Source organism: Zea mays, chromosome 9 (assembly GCF_902167145.1).
Source record: "Zea mays cultivar B73 chromosome 9, Zm-B73-REFERENCE-NAM-5.0, whole genome shotgun sequence".
Classification (NCBI taxonomy): domain Eukaryota; kingdom Viridiplantae; phylum Streptophyta; class Magnoliopsida; order Poales; family Poaceae; genus Zea; species Zea mays.
This window is the reverse complement of record NC_050104.1, coordinates 49827107-49834040: the sequence shown is the minus strand read 5'-3', so window position 1 is coordinate 49834040 and position 6934 is coordinate 49827107.

The window sequence follows — 6934 nt, the reverse complement described above, 5'->3', positions numbered from 1 at the left end:
CGGAGCCTTACAATCCAAAATGCCGACCTCTAAGGCACGAGCACAAAGCCAAACTTTGGTCGGACGAGTGATCAAAACCAGAGAAGACAGCAGGGAATCATTTTTTGGACCTTGGATCTTTGAGTTGATTACCTCTAAATCAACCCAAAGATCGGGGGCTTGTGGGGGATAGATATCCCCTGGGTCCACTAAAGAAGTAAAAGGCCTCACGAAAGGCCCAAGGGCCCAATAATTCGTAAGGTCATTCTTTCGTGGGCCTAGGGAAAGACAGCCAACAAAGAAGACGTGAGACTGATTAGTGCAAACACAGGCGGCCCACAACGTCGAACGAATGGATCACAATAGAGACCCGACTTTCCCGCGCTGAAGCCCTCATGCAACAGAGCCATGCGAGGATAAGTCGGCGAAGGTTACGTAGGGATAAACTCAAGAGGTTCACTATCTTTTAGCTACTTGTCGTTATCGTATCACATGTACTGCTCCACGGTCGAGTATATAAGGCCTAGGGGGCACCCCTTCAGATCGATCGACCCGTTTCCACTTAGCCACCCACAAAAACTCTCTGCGCCATCTATCCAGAGAATTCTCTTGTAACCACGCTCATACACTCACCAGGACGTAGGGTGTTACGCACTTCTAAGCGGCCCGAACCTGTAAATCTTGTCCATTGTCCCTCGTGCGATCGGCACGAACCATTTTGCTACAGTTGTCGACACCGTCCTACTCCTAAAAACACCTTGAGGGGCAACCCCGGGTGTGCGGTCGGACCAAAAACACCGACAGCTTCTCCTGCGAGTTCCTCGGGCTCTTCAACCGGATCGTTCTCTAAGCGGGTGCAAACATACATACATCCATCCATTGAAATTAGGAAACCAACAGTACACCATACAAGAGAACAAGTAAAGCAAATATGCATAGAGTACCACATACGATAATGAATTTACCTTGGTTAGAAAGAAACGAGGGAAAGTTTCGCAGGGGTTGAGGCTTATACTCGAGGAACACTACGGGTAAACGAAAGACTAGACGTCACGTGCTCTAGTTTTAATTAGTTCTAACAAAAGAATTAGCTACATGCACTAATGTAATCGCAACCACTTTTAGTAGATTAACATTGAACGAGATAGATGATTAGTTATACGAATTAACTAACGTAACCAATTTCCAAATTGAGACTCCTATCTTATTAATATAAATGACGTGATTAGCGCATATAGGAGACGGGGGGGGGGGGGGGGGTAGACGAGGGGTTAGGGGGTAGACGAGGCACGACGAGTCGTGCCAAGGCACGCGCACTACGCGGGCACGCACGCGAGGTCGCACGCACACGCTACGGACTAACCGTACGCACGTCGGGGCCGTGCGCTAGCCGAGCTCAAAGCCGCGCGCCATAGGCACGCTGGGCCAAGCTCGAGGCCACGCAGGGGCCGACACGACGCGAGCAAGGCACGGCGGGGCGAGCGGGCAAGCACGCCGGGGCCAGCGAGCGCGAGCGAGCGAGGGCGCGACCGGACGAGGCCGAGCGCTGGGACGGGCGGTCGAGCCGGGGCACGGGGGCGGTTGTACCGGGGGGGGGGGGGGGGGCGCCGAGCTCGCCGGGAGGCGGGCGCGCGCGGGCGGCTCGCCGGAGCGGGCGCGAGGGCGGGGTCGAGCGGGGCCGGGCGAGGGCGGCTCACCGGAGGGCGGCGAGGCGGGGCCGACGCGGGCGCGGGGCTCGCCGGGGGCGAGGCAGCCGAGGGCGGCCAAGCCGGGGGCGGGGCCGAGGCCGAGGGGCGGGGCCGAGCGCGGGACGGGGCGGGGGCTCGCCGGAGCGGCCGGGCGCGGGCTCGCCGGAGGCGAGGCGGGGCGGCGCGGGGCAGCCGAGCTCGCCGGGGGCGGGGTCGGGGACGGGTCGGGCGGCTCGCCGGGGGCGGCCGGGGCGGCGAGGCGGGGCGCGCCGGGGCGAGGCGAGGGCGGGCTCGCCGGAGCGGCCGAGCCGGGCGGCCGGGGGCGGGGACGAGCCGGGCGGCCGGGGCGGGGAAGGGCCGGGCGGCCGGGGCGGGGAAGGGCCGGGGGAGGTCGGGGCGCGGGCTCGCCGGGGGCGGGGGCGGGCGCGGCGGCGCCGGCCGAGGACGGCGCGGGGGCGGCCGGGGGAGGCCGGACGCGGGACGCCGGGGCGGGGGCGGCCGAACCGGGTGGCCGGGCGGGCGAGGGAGGAGGAGGGAGAAGGGGGAAGGAGAGGGGAGGAGGGGGGCCTCACCGGAGGGGGGGCGGCGCGGCGGCAGCGCCGGGGAGGGGAGAGGCGGCGGCGGCGGCGCTAGGGCAAGGGCGGCGCGGTTAGGGTTTGGGGAGAGAGAGAGAGCGAGAGAATGACGGGCGGGGCCCGCGGGGGGGGGGGAATTTTTGGGAAAAAAGAAAAGGGTGGGGGCGGCTGGGCCGGATGGGCCCAAAGTGGGGGAAGGGGGGGGCGCGCGCGGCTGGGCCGGCCGGGGCCCACGCTGGAGGGGAGGGGGGAGGCGCGGCTGGGCCGGCGCGCAAGGGGGAGGGGGGGCGGCTGGGCCGAAATGGGAAAGGGAGGGGGGGAGAGAAAAAGAAAGAGTTTTCTTTTTCTAAAATCTAATTTTCTCGGGGTGAAAGCTTTTACGTTTTAAACAACCAAAAGTATGCATGGTTCGGCATGGTGCATCACACGAAATAAAGTGTTTTAAGGTTTTGCTTTACACGAGGTCTAAAGCCAAAACCCGCTGCGACTTTGGAAAAGATCAAGGCTTAGCGAGAAGAAAAGGGAAAAGGAAAGAGTAACGCCTGAATTTGGTGAGAGAAAAGAAGAAAAAAAATTCTACCCCCAAATTCAGGGCGTTACAGGTTTTGTTAGTCACCCACCTTGGTGAGGTGTACTGCGTTTGTACGACTGACGAAACCTAACGAGCAACTATGCACCAGGGGAGTCTTTGTAAAGGCTACGTAGTGAAACCTCGCCGACTCACCTTGGTAGCGTTTGAGGATTTGATCGACCCGAAGCAAAAAGGGATCACGGCTCATGGGTAAAGTGTGCAACCTCTGCAGAGTGTTAGAAACTGGTATATCAGTCGTGCTCACGGTTAAGAGTAGCCTTGGGATCCTCTTTGATTAGAAGAACTTTGGACACTTTTATGATGATATTCAATAATGATAGTTATAATTCTGGTCTCTGGTATTTTCTCTTGGAGGGAGTACTTTTGGGTAATAGCTGGGTTTAATACTAAAATTTGGCTCTACTATCAGTAATAAATACTTGACCAACTAAAAGCAACTGCTCAACCTTAACTCCACATACAACTAGTCCACTTTAGCCAAACGGGACATTTGCTGAGTACGTTGATGTGTACTCACCCTTGCCTTAAAAACCATCCCACCCCAGGTTGTCCCCACTGTATTCAGTGCTTAGTAGGATATGCAGGCAACATGGATGACTTTGAGGAGTTTTAGAACTACGACGAGTTCTAGTTATGCTAGTGGCGCACCCCCATTCAGCTGCCTATGAAGGCCTTATCTACTACGTTTCGTATTCCGCACTTTGATGATATTAAATGACTATGTTATATACTCTGTGGATGTCTTGGACATCTTGATATAATAAAAGTACCTTTCTGCTATTTACTTTGAGCAATGTATGATGATGTCCAATTATGTAATCGTTGTGTACGTGAGTTTCTGATTTTGGCACTTAGATAGTTCGCATTCGGTTTGCCTTCCAAAACTGGGTGTGACATTTTGTCTTTTGATCTTCATGAAATATCCTATCTCCATATATCCAAATGACCTTGCTTATGGAATATCCTCATCATTGCCTATTATGAGCAATCTGTGTATATGCAACATTTTCATATCAAACCATGTCTCTGGACTATTTTCAATCATGATTGCCTTTTCAACTTTCTTGTTCAACACTTAGCAAACTAATTAATCCTTTAAGTGTGTTGTTATCCAAATCACCAAAACCCACAAAAGGGATGGATGCACTTTCAACCTTGTGTTGTCGTGTGGGAGAAGACCTGTGCGTGAGAGGAAAGCAGATGGGGGCAACGACTGGTTGTGGGGAGGAGAAGAGGGATTTTCTCCAATTTGATGCATATTTATACTAGGCATTCAGGGTTAGGGTTTAGAGGGAATAAATGGGCTAAATGGGCAACACAAAATCCCAAACGGGCTCCACTAATTTGTTTTTTATCTACGTTTGATTAAGTACATATTTATGAAATCCGACACTTGCAACTACTAACTATCCGAATACTTCGATTAGTAACCTCACACCTGATTCGGTCTGGTAACGCGAGCATTCCAACGTATAACAATTCAAGTGTTTCGCAAATGCGGTGTTATATTTTGATCTTCGAAACAGGGATCTGAATTAGTCAATAATTAAATCAGCTTCGATAAGTTCGGTTTATTTGCTGAGATATATTATGGTCGAGTTCTAATAAATTCGCCTGGGCCAAAATAGCGAGATCGACTAATTCTCTAGATTCACATTGGCTTTACAGTTAAGCCGAGTAGGCACTATTCTCGTTATTTGCTGTGGCAAAATAATTCTGAATTCCACAAGATCCTTGATATCATCGAGAAAGACAAAGATGGATGTGATATAAAGATCATTATCCTCGCTAACCTACTTGCTGTGATATCCTAGCCCCGATGGATGGTGATATCCTGGCCCAGGGCTTAATATAATTAATAGAGAACTCATATCAATAAGGTGCATCTTCTTTTTTGGAAGCCTATCTCGAAAGAACCTCGGGGTTATGTGTGCTTGGCCTAGAGTAATCTTGGGATGGGTGACCGACCGAGAAGTCTTCTCCGGTGCGCATGAGTGAGGACAAAGTGTGCACAAAAGATTCATGTTGGTCTGTGGAGATGATATATGATCCTAGAAGGCTGCTAGGAGTAAGTACCGCCGGTTCAGGAGTGGATATGATGTTACAAATGGTATCAGAGCCGACCCTCGCGGTTTCACAGGCGCGTGTGGGCTAGGGGTTCGGGCATATGGTGCATGGCGCATGTGGGTCCAGAGTGGTCACATAACATGGCATACGACAACACTAGACACACATACGTGGCTTAGAGGGGAGGTTCCTATATTGGGGTTGACTGATGAGGACATCAGTTTTCTAAGGGGGTAGATTGTGATATCCTAGCTTAAGGCTTAATAGAATTAATAGAGTACTCATAACAATAAAGTACACCTTCTTTTTCGGAAGTCTGTCTCGAAAGAAACTCTAGGTTAAGCGTGCTTGGCCTAGAGCAATCTTGGGATGGGTGACCGACCGAAAGTCTTCTCGAGTGCGCATGAGTGAGGACAAAGTGCACACAAAAGACTTGTGTTAGTATGTGGGGATGATATATGATCCTAGAGAGCTGCCAGAAGTAAGTACCACCGGTCCGGGAGTGAACAGGGTGTTACACTTGCTTAGTTTACAATCGTGGTTTAGTTCATATAGAACACCTAGGGTGTTACAAGAAGTCCATCCAGAGTAAACAATGAGACTAAACATGTAGAATAGCGTGCTAGATACGTATCGATCTCCGATCTCTTGAGCTGCCATATGCACATGTTGCAACTTGCTTGTTGTAGAGTGTAGCAACCTATCAAGAAATACACATCTAGCGATGTACAATCATTATAATAACATGAAGTTTAAGACATAAATATATTGGAACTACACATGATAAACACTCAGTACAAGATCTACCAAGGTAAAATGATAATATTGTACCTTGGATAACCCTTGGAAAAGGGGCGACAATACACCAGGAGATGAAAAGCATGAGCTACTTGGTGAACGAATGTCTTCTATTTATTATGATAGTAAAATATTACATTATGTAGTCCCATGGATTTGAAGTCATAAGCACCTCCTAACAAATCTTTTAATCTAATCTCTTACATGTCTATGATATAATGAGCCATACTGTATGTCCTTCCATCTAAGCCGAATACATTTACTATCGAGTCCATCGACCAGAAAAGGTTGCACCGATACAATTAGATTTTGGTGCCAACAATAATATGCTAGTGTGGTCAATAACTAAGGCTTTCTGTAATGGCACCATGCATCACTCCTGGACTAAACATACGGACCTCGTATCGGCTCCAATGCCCCCAAAGCTTCACTGTACGTGCCAGGAGAACAGATTCACCCGGATATATACCAGGAAGCCAAGCTCCCCGCAAAGCACGGTAAAGGCAACCGCTGGCGCAGGAACCACTCACAGCTTGTTGTCCTCCACGTCCGCGACCGCAGAGAGCATAACTTTTGTGTGCGCCCTCTCCATCATGATGCCTGGACGACATCCGCAACGTATGTAATGCTCGACGTCCGTGTCCTTGTTTCCTCTAGCGTCAGGCCAACGACCTTGGTTGCCGCATACGCGCATCCTCTGGCGTCGACGAGAGGATCTCGACATCCACGTCCTTGCCGCCTCCGACGTTGTGGCTGGTGAGTCGACGTCCTCGTCTACTACTCCGTCGGCGCATTGACGACGAGCGTCTTTGACCGCTCACTATCCAAAAAAGATGACCAGTTCCTCAAGGACAACACCTCCATCCATGGATGGAGAAACACCAGGTCGGTTGCACGGCGTGGCGTGAGTGGTGACATCAATGAGTAAGAGACGAAGAAGAGACAACTACATGCAGCTAATTGATTTAAGAATCATGGAGGAAGGGGAAATCTGGGATTTTGAGGGAAGCATGGAGGAAGGAGACTTGTGTACATGTTTTTTCTCCTTTTTCTATATTTTAACCAATAATTGATGTACGGTGAGATGGATATAGGGAATGGTAGGAGACATATTGAATATAGATGGAGAATTTTTTGGAGGGAGATGATAAAATATATTAGATAGTATAAATAAGGGAGGAATATATGAGGAATTGTTGGAGAAAGTCTAAGGTAGATCTATTCAAATGTCGGGT